The 21698-nt window shown below is 42.1% G+C and overlaps 1 protein-coding gene across 1 annotated transcript in view; it reads right to left on the bottom strand.

Moving 5' to 3' along the window:
* LIFR (LIF receptor subunit alpha) overlaps positions 1-15587 on the bottom strand; it is a 116088-nt gene extending 100501 nt beyond the window's left edge. The window contains exons 1-2 of the mRNA XM_043488459.1: positions 15454-15587; positions 15071-15298 (exon numbers count right to left, since the gene is read on the bottom strand). The gene's annotated coding sequence lies outside the window, so the exon portion shown is untranslated. The remainder of the gene's footprint in view (positions 1-15070; positions 15299-15453) is intronic.
* Positions 15588-21698: the final 6111 nt, after the last annotated feature.

Genomic DNA, 21698 nt, shown 5'->3' with positions numbered 1-21698 from the left:
TTTAGGATTTGAAATAGCTCAACTGAAATTCCATCACCTCCACTAGCTTTGTTCATAGTGATACTTCCTAAGACCCACTTCACATTCCTAAGGACTCCACTCTGCTTCCTAAGGACTTCACATTCCAGGATGTCTGGCTCTAGGTGAGTGATCACACCATCGTGATTATCTGGTTCGTGAAGATCTTTTTCATATAGTTCTTGTTTGTATTCTTGCCACCTCTTCCTAATATCTTCTGCTTCTGTTAGGTCCATACCATTTCTGTCCTTTATTGAGCCCATCTTTGCATGAAATGTTCCCTTGGCATCTCTAATTTTCTTGAAGAGATCTCTAGTCTTTCCCATTCTATTGTTTTCCTCTATTTCTTTGCATTGATTGCTGAGGAAGGCTTCCTATCTCTCCTTGCTATTCTTTGGAACTCCGCATTCAGATGGGTATATCTTTCCTTTTCTCCTTTGCTTTTTGCTTCTCTTCTCTTCACAGCTATTTGTAAGGCCTCCTCAGACAGCCATTTTGCTTTTTTGCATTTCTTTTTCTTGGGGATGGTCTTGCTTCTTGGGGATGGTCTCCGGTACAATGTCACAAACCTCTGTCCATAGTTCATCAGGCACTCTGTCTATCACATCTAGTCCCTTAAATCTATTTCTCTCTTCCACTGTATAATCAGAACGGATTTGATTTAGGTCATACCTGAATGGTCTAGTGGTTATCCCTACCTTCTTCAGTTTAAGTCTGAATTTGGCAATAAGGAGTTCATGATCCGAGCCACAGTCAGCTCCTGATCTTGTTTTTGCTGACTGTATAGAGCTTCTCCATCTTTGGCTGCAAAGAATATAATCAATGAGCCACAGTCAGCTCCTGATCTTGTTTTTGCTGACTGTATAGAGTTTCTCCATCTTTGGCTGCAAAGAATATAATCAATCTGATTTCAGTGTTGGCCATCTGGTGATGTCCATGTGTAGAGTTTTCTCTTGTGTTGTTGGAAGAGGGTGTGTACTATGACCAGTGTGTTCTCGTGGCAAAACTCTATTAGCCTTTGCCCTGCTTCATTCCGTACTCCAAGGCCAAATTTGCCTGATACTCCAGGCATTTCTTGACTGCCTACTTTTGCATTCCAGTCCCCATAATGAAAAAGACATCTTTTCTGGGTGTTAGTTCTAAAAGGTCTTGTAGGTCTTCATAGAACCATTCAATTTTAGCTTCTTCAGTGTTACTGGTTGGGGCATAGACTTGGATTATGGTGATATTGAATGGTTTGCCTTGTAAACAAACAGAGATCATTCTGTCATTTTTGAGAATCTCTGTGGTAACAAGTGGCCTAAAATATTAACGGCTTACAACATCAAAGGTTGACTTTTTATGCATTTACATATCCATCACAGAACACTCCAGAACTCAGGGCTATTGGAACAATCTTTCTCTGGGACATAGCTGGTCCTGTATTGGAGGGTAAAGGGAATAGGGGGACCTCAGGCTGGCTCTTAAAGTCTTTGCTCAGAAGTGATACATGTTACTTGCAGCCATATTCCATTGACCAAAGCAGGTCACACTGTTCTTGTGTTCAGTGGAGTAGGGAAGGGTAATCCTACAGAAAAGGATACTAAAGGGAAGAGCAGCAAACATTTTGAATGGAAATATAATCTACTGTATAGGACATTCGACCAAGAAGGTTATGTGCTCTTGAAAAACATGGGAGAGCCTATGGTAAGATAAGTTTGGGGACTGCTGCTTACTCTAGCCACTTCTGGAGCTGCACAATGTAACCCAGCATATTAAAGGCTCTCAGAAGTCCTGCAATAGAAAACTACTAATATTATTAACCCCAAGTTTCCAAGCTTTGTTTCCATGGTGTTTTCAAACACCATCTCAACACATGTCAACAATTTGACATTGACAAAGACATCATTTGTGCTGTAGACAAAATAATATTTTCTTCTTCTATGACTACAAAGCAGGCATGTGGGATGTTCCTAGTAGAATATTGCATAATAAATTTTATGTAGCCTCAAGCTATTCATGTTTTTTAAAAAAATCCTGATATTCTACTAAGTCATCAAAAAAGCCTGGGGAATTCTATGCAAATATCTCTCTTGTTATTCTAACTAGTTAAAGTCTGTTGAACTTTAGTAGCATTATTAGAGAGCACTTAAGAAGTAAATCTAATAAACCAGTTCTTCCAGGTATGATGAGAGTATTCCAGAAAAGATTTTATTTTAAAATCTTCCTCATTTCCATGTTTGGGATTAGGCAATTCCTGTAAATTGAAGCAATGCATTTTTTCCCCCATTTATGGGAACTTGTCATTTTACAAGCTAATCAGCAGTTCTGTACTTACAAATAAACATGAAAGTACTCAAATCTATCAGCAACATGATGGGGGAGGTCATTTCCTACTTTTTCTCTGCCTCCACCCGACACATCCTTGTATCCCTGCTGGGATGCTGGTGATGTACAATGTTTTTGCTGCCGTGTAAGTGGAGGGTGTTGTTTCTCAAGTTACTGTGTGGCTAGAGCATGCCACAAACAGAGGTGGTTGTGGTCATTGCCCAGTTTTTCCACGGTTTAGTCACTGGTGATGAACACCATTTTTGAAAACCCATGCTCTGTTCTCTGATGCTTTCCCCTGCTTTATCACTGCCTCTCAGTCTTTCCCTGGCTCCTCTTCCTGATCTAGTCATCACATAATGGAGTTCTTCTGATTAGTCTCTTGACCTTTTCTCAGCTCACTCTGCATATGCCTGCCAATGTGAATGAGTCTACTTTCTAGGCTTGGGCCCCACCTGGCTCTATCTCCAGCTTGCTCCTGAGATTTAGTGTGTGTGTGTGTGTATGTGTGTATTTGTGTGTGTTAGTTGTTCAGTCATGTCTGATTCTTTGCGACCCCATGGACTATACCCACCAGGCTCCTCTGTCCATGGAATTCTCCAAGCAAGAATACTGGAGTGGCTTGCCATTTCCTCCTCTAGAGCATCTTTCTGACCCAGGGATTGAACCTGGGTCTCCTGCATTGGCAGGCAGGTTCTTTGCCATCTGAACGACTAGAGATACCTCCCTCCCTGAGCTTTGGTATCATATTCTAATTGCCGAGAGATGGTCTCCACTTGGTGCTGCATATCTGCCTCAAAGTGAATGTATCCCAAACAAAACTCTTCATTTTCCTCCCAAACTTGTTCTAATATTCTGTTTCCCATTCATTGTTTCACTACTTATTTAGTCTCCTGATTAAAAATGGGACATTATCTCTGACCCCTCCATGTCTTCTACCCAAGACTCCAACTCATGCCTGTATTCAGTGCAATATCAGAAGTATGAGACTTAAGACTTCCTCTCTATCTCCACGTACTGTCTTGATTCAGATGCCAAATCATCTGCCTGGATACTGAGAGTGTGGTATCGTGGTGAAAAGTATGGGTTCTGGCAGCCAGACAGCTTGGGATGGAATTCTGACTCTAACCACTTCTATAGACTGATGAGGCCAAGTTATTCAACCTCCCTGTGCCTGAGTTTCCTCTTCTACAAAAAAGGATCATTACGTTGTGCTGTGCTCAGCCACTCAGTCACGTCTAACTCTTTGTGACCTCATGATCTGTACCTCGCTAGGCTCTTCTGTCCGTGAAATTTTCTAGGCAAGATCAGTTGCCTAGATCAGTTGCCATTTCCTACTCCAAGGGATCTTCCCAACTCAGGGATCAAACCTGCATCTCCTGCATTGACAGGCAGATTCTTTACCACTGTGCCACTGGGAAGCATAAGGATCCTTCTAGTCACTAAACAGGGCTGTTGTGAGGATTACTTTGGTAAACATATATGAAATGTCTAGCACATAATAAATGCACATTGAGTGTTAGTTACTAGTATCATAACAACATCTTAGCTCATTTCACTGGTACTAGTATTTTTCCATTCTCATTAGAATCACCTTCCTGAGATAAATCTTATGTCACTCCTTACCTTCTACTTACTTTCTATCATTTAAAGAATAAAGTTAACTTTCCTAGCAGGACATGTAAGACCCTTCAAAAATCTCTTCCTAACTGCCCTTTTGGGTTTATTTCTGGCCACATGAGGCTTTAAATACCAGCTCTGCACTAAATTTCTCACCATTTCCCACCACTCTATATCCACTGATACTTCTGCACCCTTGTACATACTACTTCCACGTTTGTCAGCTTTCCTAAGTTGTGCTGCCTTAACAACCATCCCCAGGTCTCAATGGTTTTCAACAACATAAATTTCCTTCTTACTTAAGTTATAGGCTGTCTGCAGGACAGCTTCAACTCTACTCCAGAAGTCTCCTTTACTCTGAGATCTACACTGAATAAGCAGTCCCTTTCTGAAAATGGTTTTCCATGTGGCAGAGGGGAAAGAGTGACCTTGGAATGTTATGACAGATCTTAAAGGTTTTGTTCAGAAATGGCACAAAACACTTCTATGCAGATTTTATTGGCCAAGGTAAGTAACTCGGCTAAGCCTGACTTTAATTAGGGTGGGGAGATACAACCTCTCCTGTCCCTACATATCTCTCCCTATATTAGGAAGAAGAAACTAGCAATTAGAAGCAATAATATAGTCTCCCATCATTCCCTATATTTGAAACACCCTCACATGTCCCTGCTTTACCCATTTTTCAAAATCTTCTAAGCCTTGTTATCACTTCCCTTATGGAATTTTTCTGTTGGCACCAGACAGTTAGCTCATTTCTCATCATTCTCTCAGGGCTCCAGCCCCATTTTTAATAAAGTGCTTGTCAAGCTATTATTAAAAGTATGTGTTTACATCCCCTTTTCTCTCATGGGCAAAGGCTACAACTTCTCAATTTCTCTATCCCTGGCTCTAAGCATCCTAGGACTCAGAACATGTCAACAGAATGAATGAATGAGGCAGTTTGTTTCTTGGCCATTTATAGGCAAGGTTGGTTAAGCTTTTCTGCTAATACACAGTGGGAGGTGGCCAAGTAACTAAGTAACTCCTTTATGCAGGCAGAAAGGAGACTTAAAGACCAGTGAAAAACGCATGTGCCTTTTTCCCTCCATGCCCACCAAATATTATGTCATTTTCTTATTTTGCCCTTAGTCCATGGCTATGCACCAAGACAAAATGCTTTGGAAATATACTATCTGTGCAGGTAGCCTTGGGAATTTATATACATGCAATATTCAAACGAAAGCAGGCTGTGCCTATATAGTTTGTTAAAACTTTTTTTCAAATCCAGTTATCTACTGAAAAGACTGTACCAGTAAAATTGTTTTGATGAACTATCAAGAGGTCTTATCTTCGGCAGCTTTTTGGGAAGATACTAAATCAAATTGACAAAGTATTCAGTTTTACCTCCCAAGTATTGCAGGCTCATTCTCTGTCATCTCTCTCCTCTGGCACCGTCTTAGTTTAGGTTCTTATCACTCCTTGCACACATGCATGCTAAGCTGCTTCAGTCATGTCTGACTCTTTGCAACCCTACGGACTGTAGCCCATCAGGCTCCTCTGTCTATGGGAGTCTCCAAGCAAGAATACTGGAGTGGGTTGCCATTTCCCCTTCCAGGGGATCTTCCCAGCCCAGGGACTGAACTGGCATCTCGTATGTCTCCTGCATTGACAGGCAGGTTCTTTACCACTGAGCCACCTTGGGAAGCCCTCGTCACTCCTTACCTGCACTTTTACTACAAACTCCTTCTTGGTTTCTCTCTGCCCAGAATTTCCCCCTCCAATCAAGCATGACTTAATTGATGAAGGATGCATTTTCATTAGGCATCACCTTCCTTCTACACTCTCTCCAATGCCCTCTCTTTCAGTTCATTTCAGTTCAGTTCAGTCACTCAGTCGTGTCCGACTCTTTGCAACCCCATGAATCGCAGCACGCCAGGCCTCCCTGTCCATCACCAACTCCCGGAGTTTACCCAAACTCATGTTCATTGAGTTGGTGATGCCATCCAACCATCTCATCCTCTGTTGTGTCCCCTTCTCCTCCTGCCCTCAATTTTTCCCAGGATCAGGGTCTTTTCAAATGAGTCAGCCCTTCACGTCAGGTGGCCAAAGTATTGGAGTTTCAGCTTCAACATCAGTCCTCTCTTTACATGTCCTTCAACAGGGTTAAGTCTTGTCCCTCTATATCTTTATATCATCATGTTTTATCACATCACATTGTAATTGTTTGTTTATATATCTGTTTCCTCTTAATGGAATAAGAGTTTTATGAGAGTAAGTGTTAGTGGTGTAAGATTCATCTCTTAATCAGAGCAAAGTGCCTTTGAACACACATAAGATGCTCAATTAATGTTTGGTACATTGAGGTCCTGTTGAACTGAAGGCAAACTTACAGCTTACACATTTTGTGCTAAATAATACAGTACAGTTGAAAGGAGATTTTGATCTGGGCTTTTAATATGTGATTTTCATGATTGATGAAGAATGCAGTGTTTATGTTTTGATTTAATTTATATGAATTTTAACTTTTATATATAAGCTCTGTGCAAAACTTTTTGGAAATGAACTAATTCTCACAAGAATTTTAGTAGACTAAGAAAAAAGTCTATAAAAATTATCCTTCGTAAGACCTTGTATGGCTAAAGAAAATTTTTAGAAGATACAATGCCTCTTTATTATCCTTGCCACTGAAAACAAAAATGAAATTTTTACTGAGATATAAAAACTAAAGAAAGAAAGAGAATTTAAGTTATGTGTGCCTTAGAAAAACAGTATGACATGCTAATTTGGCCAGATCTCTTGAAAGAAAAGAAGCCAAGTGCAAATTACGTTTATCTAATTTAGCTCGAGAATGAAATTTTCAGTTTTGGTAACTCTAACACATGTTATGTAAGAGATCATGAGTATGAGACGGAGAGAAAAAGGGCGAAAGAAGTTGTAATTAAAGTAAATCTTCCCAGAACCCTGGATTGCACCAGGAACGTGGCCAGAATAAGCAAGGCTACTGACTTTTGCCAGGGTCATGTTTAGAGGTTACTTTATCATACCCCTTGCTCAAAAAACATAATTTGAGCTAAGAAGGGTTCCCAATGTTCAGTGATCTCCATGTGCTTCCCATTAGGGTCGGAAGAAGAAATGCTGTGGTGTCTTCCGCAGACGGAATGGAATGGGAGTTTTCAGATCTCTTTCCGACTTGGCAACAGATGCCAGCCTGGACATCAGGAAGGCCCAGCTATTTCTAGAGTACAGGGGCACACAGCCATAGCGACACCTAGGAACCACTGCAAATAGTTACTTACTCCTTTTCCAGACAGGAAAGCATCTAGTTCAACTCAGAATTGTTATCTACCTTAATCTAAACAACATTATGACTTTTGAAGTCTAAGTTAAGAGCAAAATATTATTAGTGATTTCCTTTGCTAGCGAGCTCAGATTTAGAAGCCCCCTGAAATGGCCTGTCAAATCTTCATTCATTCACCTACTCCCTACCAAGAGAGAAGGACAGATCAGATAGGTCAATTAATCCCTTCTCCTAACTCCCATCAGCAACCAGGATAGTGTGAAGGCCAAACCAAGGGGAGTATCATGGTCAGTTGCTTATCCAATATCCACTTCCCTCTTTTTCCTCACTTAACACTTGTCCAGCTAAATATTCTCTTTTCCAGCCAATAAAACACAAGGAGATGTTTGCCTGGGAGTTCTGATAAAGCCTTTGCCTTCCTGTTAGAAGGAGACAGAGATAACATTCTCTTCCTGCTTTCACAGCACATATGATGTCAACTACAGCAAACATCTTGGAACATCTTGAAACATAAGGCTCTAAGGATAACAGAGCAGAAAGATAGAATGACCTGGGTCCCTCATGGCATTATGAACTATAAACAACTCCAGCAATCACTTCACTCTGGATTTTTGTAATGAGTGAATCCCCTATTCATTGAAGCTACTATGGTTTGGGTTTTCTGTTACTTGCAGTCAAACATATCCCTAACTTATATACCAAGTCTATTAACAGAAGCTCGATTAGGGATTCTCAGAGGAAAGGCTACTAGTCTCAGGCCACTAGCAGTAGAAAGATAACAGTTTAGAAGAGGTAGAAGCTAGTCAGATTTTTCTCTCCATTTGCAAATGTCCCTTCCTTTCCCCTGCAACATCCTCATGAAATTTTGGACCAGTCATCCTGCTCACGCCTAGTTGCTCAGTGGTGTCTAACTCTCTGCAATGCTGTGGACTGAGACCCATCAGGCTTCTCTGTCCATGGGATTTTCCAGGCAATAATACTGGAGTAGGTTGCCATTTCCTCCTCCAGGGAATCTTCCTGACCCAGGAAGTGAACCCACATCTCCTGCATCTCCTGCATGGGCAGGTGGATTCTTTACTACTGAGCCACCTGGGAAACCCCAGATCAGTCATAGAAGATGGAATTAAAAGTTCCCATTTTAAAATATCAGTCCTGATATATGGTGTACCAATATTATGACTTCATTGCTTTGAATCATAAAGTTTCTTCCAGTACTAAGAATCATTAGCATCTATCCTGCCCCTGTTAGATTTCAGCAGAGTTTGTAACTTAAGAGGCTTAGTTGATTGAAAATAATAGAAGTCTTACACTTATTTATAATTTTAAATAAAAGAAGATATGGCTCTATCTCATCAGATTTTACCTAATCCCATCTCTATTAGGAAAACTTTAAATTCCAGTGGGAGGTACAGTTCTAACCTTTTATTACTCAAGTTTAAGATTCACGTATAAGACTTTCATGTGGATTCTATAATTATCTTTTGCAAATTATGTTTTTATATGATATTCATTGCCATCATTTCCCAAGTGCTAACATGTAGGTTTCTATAGGCATAGATCATATTTCTGTATTTTTTTTTTATAAAAAAAAGACTGGTAACATCTGGTTGATGGACTGGGTTATGGATGTGTGCACCTGGAGTACAGCCAGGCCCATGCAAACATACAATTACACTCGATCCATCACATCAAAGCCATTTTCTATCCTGGCTCCAATTTTGGTTTGGCACATTGCTTCATCTTGTTCTGCTCTAAAACTCTGCAATAGTATTGAAAAGAATGAATAGAAATGGGCAACTTGCTAATCTACTTTTAACTCTCCCAACTGGAGAGGTGCCCACCGAAGAATTTAGAAATGAAACAAATTCATCACTTAAACATTTCTATTAATGATAATAGCCACCATTGGCTGAGATATTTACCAGGTGCTAAGAGAGATTCTGAACTCTGTGCAGACATCTGGCCCTCACACATCTGGGAGGAGATCTCAGTCTCCCGATAGAAAGTCCTTCGTGCATCCAGTCAATGCATGTTACAAGCAGCCTCTGGGCTGGACTCTGGGACTGCAGTAGAGAAAAAGGCAAACCTGCCGCTCCCCACTCCACGCTGGGCACCACTTTCTGCATATACACAGATGTCTCATGCAGTCTAATGGAGGGCTGGGGGAAGAGATATCCCAGTGCAACAAGAGGGAAGAAAGAGGGAAACTAGGGAGCATAATGACAAGCCCTAACTTCGAGGGGGACAGGAGGTAAAATCTTACTGAGAAAATGATGTTTAAACCTAGACATTCAGGGTTAGTCACTATAAATGGGAGAAGAGGTACTGGCACTGGGGATGAAATACTTCCAGGCAGATGAGACAAGACATGGTAGGATAACACGGGGTCAAGAAAGGGCCAGAGAGCAGTTTGGGGGACTGAAAAAGGACACTGCTGGGAGAGCTAAGAGAACCAGGGAGAGATGTGAGAGGGACACTGCTGTGTGGGGCCATGCTTGGGACTTTATCCTAAAGGCAAGGTGAAGCCATCTAGAGTGGTAATTGTCACAGTTTTGTGTGAGTGTGAATGTGTGTGTGTGGGGGGGGGGGTAGTAAAGACGGTGGGGTGAGGAGGGAGAAGAATAATCAGATTTAAATCAGAGAAATTCCCACCTTTGTCCAAAGTCACTCCAAAGCTAGAATCTGATCTCAGTGGGCTTGATTCCCAGCATTTGCTCTTTACCCATCATTCTCTACCATCTTCTAACTTTACCAGCTCTCTGCTAGGCAGGGTGCATGCATGCTCAGTTGGTAAGTCTTGTTCAACTCCTTGTGACCTCATGGACTATAGCCCTCCAGGCTCTACTGTCCATGGGATTCTCCAGGCTAGAATACTGGAGTGGGTATCCATACCCTTCTCCAGGGGATCTTCCCCACCCAGGGATGGAACCCTTGCATTGTAGGCAGATTCTTTACCATTTGAGCCACTAGGAAAGCCAAAGCATGATATGAGACTCTCCAATTAGTCCCCTTGGCTTTAAGTAATTTTAACCAAACTTATTGTTATAAAGCCCCATACAAGTCATTACTTCATAGAAAAAAAAATGGATTTTCAATTCTTGCTAAATCCCAAAGTACATTTTTAACTTTCCAATTTTTTTTTCTTTTAGGTTAGAAGTTGTATCCACTTAGAATTATTAGTAGGACATATGATTTTGCTCAGACAAATAAGGAATAAAATATAAAATTCAAAGGTAATATTTGTTTAGGTCTTTGAGTACCTTTTTAAAAAGGCCTTAGATCCCTGAGGATTAATCAAGCACCTCTCAGATTTTGTCTTTCACAGCTCAAGAAAGGAATGGCTTCTAGTATGATAAAAGGTATATTAAGACCTGAACTGGGGAACTTGCCTGAATGTTTTTCTTTAGAACTAGGTTTGCTTTGGCAAATTTTATAAAATGCGCCAAGCTTTTCACTTTGTTTTCCAGATTATTTACCCAGTCTAAACCATCTGTCTATAGGTTAGCAGCATTTTTATATACTCTATCAGAATTAAATGAATCAGATTATGCACATATTTCTTAGTATTAATTTAAATTGAGGCGATCTAGACACTACTGTCATTTACCACAATTATGTTCTTTAGAATACTGCCTTCTTAAAGTGTCAAGCTAAACCCTCCCCCTTTTTTTTTACAAGTAACTACTGATCTTGCTAGATCATGTTTAAACCTGAACTAGTAATGCATAGTGTTATACTTCAAAGAACTACAAATCTTAAAGTGCATGCTCCTTAATCATAAAAAAGAATAAAATGGATCAAAATGATTTTGCCTATTAAAAATAATTAGATTTTTAACAACAGTCAGTTCTCAAATAAGTGAAATTGAATCCCACATTGTATGGGAAAAAGCTTGTTCTTAAAATGCTATAAAATTCAAAACTGGTGTCATTAAATCTAGCCAATTAGGGGAGAGGGTAAGGATAAGATTTGATTGCCTTGTTCAATTAAAGAACACTATGTAGAAAATATCGGAATGAAATTACAGCATGATTCAAATTTTACTTATGAATTGGAAAAGAGGTCAGAAGGCAAAAAAGAAAGCGTGTGTGCATGTGTGCGTGTGTTTGTGTCCTTCCCCGCCCCTCCTTTGTCCTCAGGCAGGATGTAGCCCCATTTAAAAATGGGGTCCCTAGGGACAGGAAAAAGCCCTTAGCTAAATCTTCCAGATCAACGTGGAAACTCAGAATGACTACGGTGGGGGTGGTAAAATTTGTTCTTTTCACAATTTAGAAACTCTCTTCTCTTAATTAGAGCTAGATCTTTTGCATGTTTTTCTCATTTAATTTTCAAAAGCCCAGAGGTGGATCACATATTGATTAGTACCATCTGATATTATTCTGAGACCCATTCCATCCAGTAACTTATCTTCTGGATGATTAAGTGACTTTACTAAGTGACTTAGTAAAGGCAAGATCTAGAATTAGTTTCAAATATTGTTTTTTATTTTCCCTTTCTGTCCTAAATACAAAGATATAGACTTTTATTGCTTACCTTTTGGCAATAAATTATTTCCATGAGAGAACAGATTGCTAAAAAGGATCCTTCAATTCTGATGGGTAGAGACAGATTCTGTAGGGGAGGTTGATTTGCAAACTGGGGACTTTCTGGGACCATTGGACAAATAGAGATGAGAGGAGGGTATAGGAGGTGAGAGAGGGATGATGTAATGTAGGGAGGTGGGAAAATATTTTGTAACTTTTCCTTGGACCCTAAAGACCCAAGTACCATTGTGAACAGCATTTTGGTGTTTCCTTGACATGATGTCTCCACCCTTGTGCCGGGCATAGCATACAAAGGGGAAGCAGCCATCCTATTATGGTAATACACGTAACTGGGGACCTGCATATAACTGCTACTTCAAAGGGGAAAAACGCTTTCAATAATGATAGCAAATAGGAAGAAAAAATGGCATTTATGAAGTACTTATTACACATCAACTATCCTCATTGTTAAAAATTATTAACATTTATCGGGTCTTATGTACCAGACACTGTTCTAAGATCTTTGCATATATCATCTCACTTAATTCCTACAATTACTCAGTCAAGTAGATACCATCACTATCTTCCTTCAGAGAAAAAGAAATAAAGACCCAGGCAGGAAAGCTACTTGTCCAAGAACACAGGAGCCAAGTCCAGGGATCTGACTCCAGGGACTCTAGATGAGTTACACATTTCATTCAAAAGATTTATGTTGACTCCTTCCTCCATGCCAGACTCTGAGCAAAGCTGACACAATCCCTGCTCTCTTGGAACTTACATTTTAGCATGGAGAGACAGTAGGCAAGTGATGAAATAAACAAATGGGTCACTGCAATGGCGCTGAAGCCTCTGAAGGGTTTATGCAGTGCTATGCCCTGGTCTCCCGTAGTCATCACGACACTGCTATTCCTATTCTTCACCACAGAAGCAAGGTTTAGGGAGAGAGAGAAAACATACTTGAGCACTTGGCTGAGGACAATTGACTCAAACTCTCCCAAGTTATGAATCAATTATTTTACTCAGGGGTATGTCACATTTAGTGGCCATTAGCAAATCATTTAACTTGGAATCCTAAATGGTAATTACAGGCACACTAAGAGTTTCAGAACATGAGTTTTACTTTAGCACACTCACCCTATTTTTAACTGCAGAGACTTCCTACTGCTTATGTAACAGAGACCAGGCATGGGCACACAGGCAAGGCAGACTCAGCCAGGGAGGCCACGCTTATACTGCAACTTTTCATCTGTTTTGTGGAATGTAGGCTTTGGATGAAAGACTGTGTTTATCTCTGTCCAAAGCACTGGAAATAAAAGGTCTGTGCAGATGTTTTAAGGACACCATATAGACTATTCACAAACTTTTGTGGTCAGTTGAGCCACTAGAGTCAGGACCAATGACTCACTCTGAACTGGGTTCCGTTGGTTCTTAAAATATTGTTTTAGTCTTGTCCTTAACAAAGTTAACGTGTTCATCATCGACACTACTAGCTGGGGAAGCGGGTGGTGGGGGTGAGATTGTGTGAAATATTCCATGTGATCACAGCCTATTTCCAGTGCCCTAGTCATTCCCAGGCTACTTTTGACCCAAGAAGCATTTTAATGGGGGAGGCAGGTCAAACCAGAGCCTCTGGTCCAGACCCTTCATTTTATGAAGGAGAAAGCTGAGCCTCCGGTAGGACCAAGGTCATGGGCCTGCTGGTGGCACAGAAAGCCAGCCTCCTGAGAACCCCTAGCCACAACTCCTGACTCACACCATGCTGAGTTCTGAGACGAAACTCTTAATTCCCTTCATTTCCTTTGACGTTATTATTTCTTCTCTTCCTCCTCTTTCAACCCTTCAAAATTGTGTGACAATCTTCTAAAATGGCACGTATGAACCCACTTATAATGGCTTATAGTGACTGCCAACTAAAGCATGAGTTATGTAATTCTACTCTGTTTTCTAGGGTATGGAGTCTTGAACAGAAAACATTTAACAGAGACATAAAAAGGCATAGATAAGGAACATGGGAGAGCCTCATACATTAAGTACATTTTATAAGATATCTTAATGTTCTGGGTAAGAAAAGAATATATTTGCTGGTGATAAATGTGACCGATGTGAGAACTGTGTATTTTAGTGATAAACGGGGTCAGGCAGAATTCAGTTACTTTTCTAATTTGTCAGAGAGGATTCAAGAGGACAGGGAGGATTCAAGTATGAAGAAGGGGAAATTCTGAATGCTATCAGGATGGGTGATCTGGCTGATGCAAGAACTTCGATCTGTGCTGTCCAGTACAGTAGCTATTGGCCACATGGGCTATTTAAGTTGAAATTATTAACATTAAATAGAATGAAAAAATTCAGTTCCTCCATTGCACTAGCCACATTCCAAGTGCTCAATAAGTAACATGAAACTAGTGGCTACTGTATTGGGTGGCAGAGATGTAGAGCATTCTCATCACTGCCGAAAGGTCTTTGGGACAATACTGACACAGAAGATGCATGGTAGAAGGGGAGGGATGGATAAGTGGAGAAAGGGGACCATAAAGTAATTCAAAAAAGTGGTACTAGATAAGAAAAAATTAGGGAAATGGTATACACTGAAGGGATCCCGAGAAAGAAATTAAACTAGATTTCCTCTTTGATTCAAGGCATTGACTAACTTTTTTTTTAAATGGTATGTCTCTGGGCAGAAGCAACCTTGTGGTTTTAGCTGGTAGATATTCCTTTGTACAAAGAAAAGTATACCTTCAACCAAACTGTGGAACAGTAAAAAGATCAATGGTTTCTAGGGCCTGGGGAAGGGAAGCAAGGGAGGGAGTTATGAGAAGTGAAACACAGGGGGTTTTTAGAGCAGTGAAACTCTTTTGTGTGATACAAACGTGGTGACTACAAGACATTGTGTACTTGCCAAAACCTGTACAACTACAAAGAGGGAGACCTAATGTAAACTATGGACTTCAGTTCATAATAATGGATTAATATGGGCTCATCCATCATAACAGATATACCCCCAACTAGTGCAAGATGTTAATAATAGAGGAAATGGGAGGAGGTGGGGTGGGAGGCGGTGGGTGGGAACATGCTGGAACGCCCTGTACTTTCTGTTCAGTTTTTCTGTAAACCTAAAACTGCCCTAAGAAATAAAACTTATGAGTTAACTATTTCTCATAAAATATTTTCAAGCACTCTTAACGTCTTCATTTTCATGTAAACACTGAGATGACAATAAAACACATTAACCTAGTCTCAGCTGATAATCTAATGTAACTATGTGTTCATAGAGAGAGAGATATACGTATATACATACTTGTCATGTAGAAAGAAAACAGGAGTGTACCTTCTTGCAACTGTCCACAGTACAGTGTCAGGCACTCATCTTGGTGAGCACGAGCTGGATTTAAGTCCACACTTGCTGCCTTCTTCGGGTGTCTCTCTGCAGTGCACGAACTGCATAGCTGTAAGCAGTGGGTCTAGGGGACCCCAGCCATTGCTATTATGGGGTTCCAAACAGTGACTGGAGACAAAGGAGGACCCTATGTCTAGGGCGCCAAACTGAAGGAAGAGTCTGTTAAGAAGAGATCATAGTAAACCACATAAGAAGAAAAAAAAAAAAAAGAACCTGACATTCAGAAGCAGCAGAGAAGTTAAGTGGTAAAACGTCAAAAAGGATGAGAGAAACAAAACCAGGAAGACAGGAGCCAAACCACAGCAATACTGTACCTGGAAGCCTAGATAGAGCAGCAGCCACAGCTCCCTCTTGGAGCTGGAATTCAGAGCCGATAGTGGTCTTGGCGAGTGCAGTTCTGCACAGTGAAAGGCAGGGTATCTGGTGGGAGAGACAACTTGGAGAGAGGGTTAGGATTTGAGGATGGCCACTCCAGGAGGCTATATATACTCATATGGCATAGGCTGGGGGGTGGAGGAAAAGAGGAGAAACAATGCATCCCAACAATGCCTGGAATGCATCAGTTGTGCAAACCAAAACTCCTGGGAAAACCAAGCTGTGTCTTGGATTGTGGTTCAAGGAACTAGTAATGGGATACAAAGCTTTTCCTTCCAGGCTAACAGCGTGAGCCCAGCGCAGGATAGGAGTTAGCAAAGTGCTTTAGACGGCAGAGTGAAAGGAAATGATGGGGCCAGCCTGACCTTCTAGTATTTTGAGTAATCCTGAAAAGAACCACCTGCCACAATAGGTAACCCTAGCAGCCAGCTTCATGGAATGACTGGGAAGGGAAGCTGAATTGTGATATCCACTTCATTCTCAGCACCCAGGGGAATCTCTCTAGAACAGAACTGGAGCACTGTAGAAAATTTCTACTGCCCCTGGGAAGAGAGATCAGGGCTTCCCTAAGCTTGGGCCTTGGACTCTGCATTCAAATCACCCTGGGATACTTATTAACAAGGCAGGCTTCCCAGGGCCCAATTTGGACCAAGTGAAGCTGTGTCTTTAGGGATGGGGCTCTGGACACCTGCATTTTCATCAGGTCCCTATGTGTTTCTTAGGTACTCGGCATTTTGAGGGTTACGGATAGAGACATGTTTCTCAGCTTGCATTAAAATCACCGGGAGGGCTGGGTAGTGCAGATGGTGGCCCCACCTCCAGAGGTGCCAAATTCACTATCTGGGATGGAGCCAGAGAATCAACATTTCTAACAAGTTCCCAGGTGATGCTGCTGGCTTTTGGGCCCGCACTTTGAGAATCACTGCAACACGGAGAGAATCCCTTCACCAGGAAATTTCTTAAAAGCTATGAAAAGTATAAAACTCCACTAATCATTCATCCGCATAGTTGAGCTAGTTCCTACCACCTCGGTATTCAGATGACTAATACCCATGACCTCTTTCTCACCTTGTTAGATAACTTGAAGCTGTAAACTGACAACATGAAAAGGGATCTCACCTGGCCAGCCCTAATCTTGTCTCTTGTCCTGCTTCCAAATATTTATATTATCACAAGCCCCGTCCTTTCCCCCTGTTTGGCGGTGACCTGCAGAAAATCACTCAGCTTTGTGTTATCCTGGACTTCAGCAACTCAAATCAACCCTTTCCTTTACTTGCCATAAAGAGATAAGCTGCAAAACAAAACAAAACAAAAAATAAATTAAAAAAAAATGCTTATGAAAAAACAAAAAAGAGAAACCTGAAAATATTCTGAAATTCATAAAGTGTTATTTTGGGGAGTCTTCTGGGACAGGATGTCCCCATCATTAGCGAGAGGAAGCTCCGCTTCTGATAAGCACTATTTGGCCTCTCACAGATCAAAGAGAGCCATTTACTGAAGGAAGGGATGGAAGTATTTGATGGGGCCCTTCGGCAGACTCCTCGTAAACAGGATAGGCTCTATCAATGAAAGCATATACGCAGCCAGGCCACCGTCCCCAGAAACAATGGAAGAGCAACAACAGTAGGTGGCAAGGAAAAGAGCCTCGGTCCTGGCAAGACTGTTCTGCCAAGAGAGTGGCTGTAAACAGGATTAGTCGTAATGAGATTATCAACTCAGGACCTGGAGGTCTGAGTTGGAGAGTTCAGTGTTGCACGAAGGAGAGACACAGAAGTAGCTTGTAGGGTGAGAGGATGACAAAGCAAGGGGCAGGGTCTTTCCCTTCCTGGAACCTGCTGGACCAGGGATGCCCTCTCTCCTGGGCTGAAAAAGTAGTGTGATTGCAAACACCGCTTTGAAGGAGCAGAAGAACCAGGAGCTAAAGCCTTGAAGAAGTGCTTCTCAATCAGGGGACATTAGCAGTACCTGGAGACATTTTTGGTTGTCATAACTGGTGGGGGCAGGGTGCTATTAGCATCTAAGGGCAGAGGCCAGGGAAGATGCTCGGCATCTTACAATGCATAGGACAGCCTCCCACTTCCAATAAAGAAACACCCAGCTCCAAATGCTTGAGAGGGCTTCCCCAATGGCTCAGTGGTAAAGAATCCACCTAGTAAAGAAACTGCAGGAGATGCAGGTTCTATCCCGGGGTGAGGAAAATCCCCTGGAGGAGGAAATGGCAACCCACTCCAGTATTCTTGCCAGGAAATTCCATGAACAGAGGGGCCCGAGGGGCTACATCCACAGGGTGGCAAAGTGTCAGACACAACTGAGCAACTGAGCATGCACACATGCAGGAAAATGCTTGAGAACACCTGGGCTGGGGTGGTTACGAGGGACTCCAGATAGGGTTTTGATAAATGACAAGCTGGATACTGAGCATGATAAGTGAGGGGAGGTGAGAGGCAGCTGGAGGGAGGAGGGAGTGGGAAGAGTGAGCAAGCATTTATTAAACCCGAAACTTGAAGTCATCACTTCCCAGGTGAAAACTGGTTCAAAACACAGAATCATTTATGTATAAAGCACAGATATGTCCATGGCACCTAAACATATGAATATTTTCTGTGATATTAAAACTTCATAGGAGGCAGCAGAGTGATTAGAGGAAAAAAAAATGTCTCAAAAGGCTCCTTAGGGAGATGATAATGAAACAAAGGTTGAGAGACAGAGAGCCACTGGTCTAGATCAGAATCGAGACTGAAATGCTTTCTCCAGCTGCATTCAGGAATCACGTGGTGGGATCTTACTAAGAGCTGAATCGGCAGCAGTGGCTCCAGGACTGATAAAATATAAAGAGCCTTGTGCTTGAAGGCACGCTTTCCACCTGGCCCCACCACACCGAAACCCAGCACTCTTGGTCTCAACCACAATGAATCACTCCTGGGCTGCTCACCCCTCCCAGGTCCTTTCCTCTCCTTCCCCCAGCCTCTCTCAGGGGCTAACTGCAGCTCCTCCACCAAGGACAAAGCGCTGACAGCAACTCTAACTCCCTCAACCCTTGGCTGCTTGCCCCTTCTCCATGCTTCCCTAGGGAAGAACAGCAGTTTACTCCTATTGTAGCATCATTTCCACTTTATTGTAATAATTCACTGCCTCAATGGCAGGCATTTGCACCCAACACAATGCCTAGTCTGTAGTGGCCCCTCAATTTTTTGTTTAGTCACTAAGTCATGGCCAACTCTTGCGACCCCATGGCCCCTCCAAACCTGATAGTTAAAACATGAGAGAATTTGTGCTCACTACTCACTTTGAAACAGTAATGATCATCCTCATCCTACAGAGTGGCATCTGGATTTCCCAGATGAGGAACAGGTGTGCCCTTTCATGCCACTTTTCTGGGTCCTCAGCTTCACCTAGACCTTGGCCAAGAAGGGGCTTCCCTGGTAGCTTAGCTGGTAAAGAATCTGCCTGCAATGCAGGAGACCCTGGTTCTATTCCAGGGTTGGGAAGATTTCCTGGAGAAGGGATAGGCTATCCACTCCACTATTCTTGGGCTTCCCTGGTGGCTCAGATGGTAAAGAATCTGCCTGAAATGTGGTAAACCTGGGCTTGATCCCTATGTTGGGAAGATCCCCTGGAGAAGGGAATGGTTACCCACTCTAGTATTCTTGTCTGGAGAATTCCGTGGACAGAGGAGCCTGGTGGGCTACACTCAATGGGGTTGCAAAGAGTTTGACATGACTGAGCAACTTTCACTTTCACTTTTGGTCCAGAGAGACATGGCAGGCTTCTCCAGAGCTGTGCTTCCAGCAAGAGTGCATCACTTAGAAATGGGTCACAGATAGAACCAAGAACAAGAACAGAAAGTGAGTCAGGGGGAGGAGTTTTACAAAGTCAAGCCCTTTTAATACTCCTTTTAGAGGAGATACAAATACTTTGGCCACCTGAGACTCCAGTACTTTGGCCACCTGATGTGAAGAACTGACTCATTGGAAAAGACCCCGTTGCTGGGGAAGACTGAAGGCAGGAGAAGGGGACGACAGATGATGAGCTGGTTGGATGGCATCACCGACTCGATGGACATGAGTTGGAGCAAGCTCCAGGAGTTGGTGATGGACAGATGGGGAAGTCTGGCATGCTGCAATCCATGGGGTCACAAAGAGACAGACACGACTGAGCGACTGAACTGAACTGAACTGAGAGGAGACACCAAGGGCCATGCCACTTAAGAGGTCTCCACTTAACAGAGTGAAAATCATTGCCTTGAAATCCTAGAGCTAAGGCAAGCATTTTTTGGTAAAGCGGCCCCTAGCTTGACTGGAAGTGTTCTGGCACCAGTACTAACAGGCTCACCAGCCCAAGTGCAGAGCCCGTTGGGCTGAGTAGTAATAGTGGAGATGGAAGCCTTGTGGGGCAGGCAGAAATGCCATCTGGAGATTGAAGGGCAGGTTTCAAGGTGTAGCTCTATGTTGTCATTAGTACAGAGAGGGCTGTATCACAGGCAGCCCTTGAAACTGTGGGAGTGGGTGTGATCACAGGGATGAACGTGCAGAGTGACAATAGGACTGAGTGGGGACAATGGCACACGTTCCTCAATGGCTTGTATTTTCAGTTAACTTTTAAAAATTTTTAATTGAAGGACAATTTTTTACCATGTTGTGTTGGTGTTTGCCATACATCAACATGAATCAGCCCTAGGTAAACATATGTCCCCTCCCTCTTGAAACTCCTTCCCACCCCACACCCCATCCCACCCCGTGAGGTTGTCATGCAGAACTCAGTTGAGTTCCCTGTGTTGTGTAGCAACTTCCCATTAGCTGTCTATCTTACATATGGTAATATACATGTGTCTATGCTACTCTCTCAATTTGTCCCACTCTCTCCTTCCCCCACTGTGTCCACAAGTCTCCTCTCTATGTTTGTGTCTCTATTGCTGCCCTGCAATTTTTATGTGTGGCTTATCGTCTCAATTAGATTGCAGGTGCCTTGCTTTTATGGAAAACTTTGGATATATAAAATATTTTTTGCTTGTTTTTCATATTATTGCTTAATAAATAAGAATTAAATAACTAATTAATAAATCAAGAATTAAATAAATGAATGAATTAGAACTGTTTCCTCCATCTTTAAATTTCTGAAAAGAGTTTTCTTTTTTGCTTCCGCTTCCTTTACTTTCAACAATTTGGGTTCGAGTGACACAGCTCTTTAGCAAGTTGCATGTGATTTCTGCATTGCTGAATCCATTGACCTCTTCTCGATCACTGTTATCAAACTCAGGTTCAACCACTCACTGCTCAAAATCCAGTAATTTGAGAGGCAAATGTCAATAGAAAGGGAAGATGTTTTAATCAGAAAAGCCAGTTATCTGGGGAGATTGTGGACTCATGCCCTGAGACCAACTTCAAAGACTGCTCAGCCATGACAGGGAAAAGCGGGGAAAAAATCAGAGATATCACTTTGATGACAAAGGTCTGTCTAGTCAAAGCTATGGTTTTTCCAGTAGTCATGTATAGATGTGAGAGTTGGACCATAAAGGAGGCAGAGCGCTGAAGAATTGATGCTTTAAAACTGCGGTGTTGGAGAAGACTTATGGACAGCAAGGAGATCAAACCAGTCAATCTTAAAGGAAATCAACTCTGAATATTCATTGGAAGGACTCATACTGAAGCTCCAATACTTTGGCCTCATGATGCAAAGAGCTGCCTCATTGGAAAAGACCCTGATGGGTCTTTGGAAAGATTGGAAACGTTGGGGGTAGGAGGAGAAAAGGATGCCAGAGGATGAGACGGTTGGATGCATCATCAACTCAATGAACATGACTTTGAGCAAACTCTGGGAGATAGTGAAGGACAGAGGAGCCTGGCGTGCTGCAGTTCATGGGGTTGCAAAGAGTTGGACATGACTGAGCTACTGAACAACCACAGCAACAATCACAGTCAATCACTGAGGAGGAGGTTGGATTCTGTATAATTCTGTGTTGTACCAGGCTGGCTGACTCTTTCTTCAGATGTTATTTTATTTGCATGATCTGCCTATAGGATTTCTAAGGGGACTGTTGGGGGTGGAGAGTCATTTTTTAACTGCTTAATTCTTCATTCTTACTTCATTTTATCTAGGGGAAAAACCAACAGTTTAAGCAAGGCTTGGTGTGCATTCAGGAGAGCATAAGTCAGAAGTTAGGTTAAATTGCCCAGTGACCTCATTC

This window comes from Cervus canadensis, chromosome 16 (assembly GCF_019320065.1).
Source record: "Cervus canadensis isolate Bull #8, Minnesota chromosome 16, ASM1932006v1, whole genome shotgun sequence".
Taxonomy (NCBI): domain Eukaryota; kingdom Metazoa; phylum Chordata; class Mammalia; order Artiodactyla; family Cervidae; genus Cervus; species Cervus canadensis.
This window is presented reverse-complemented; position numbering and strand designations above follow the sequence as displayed.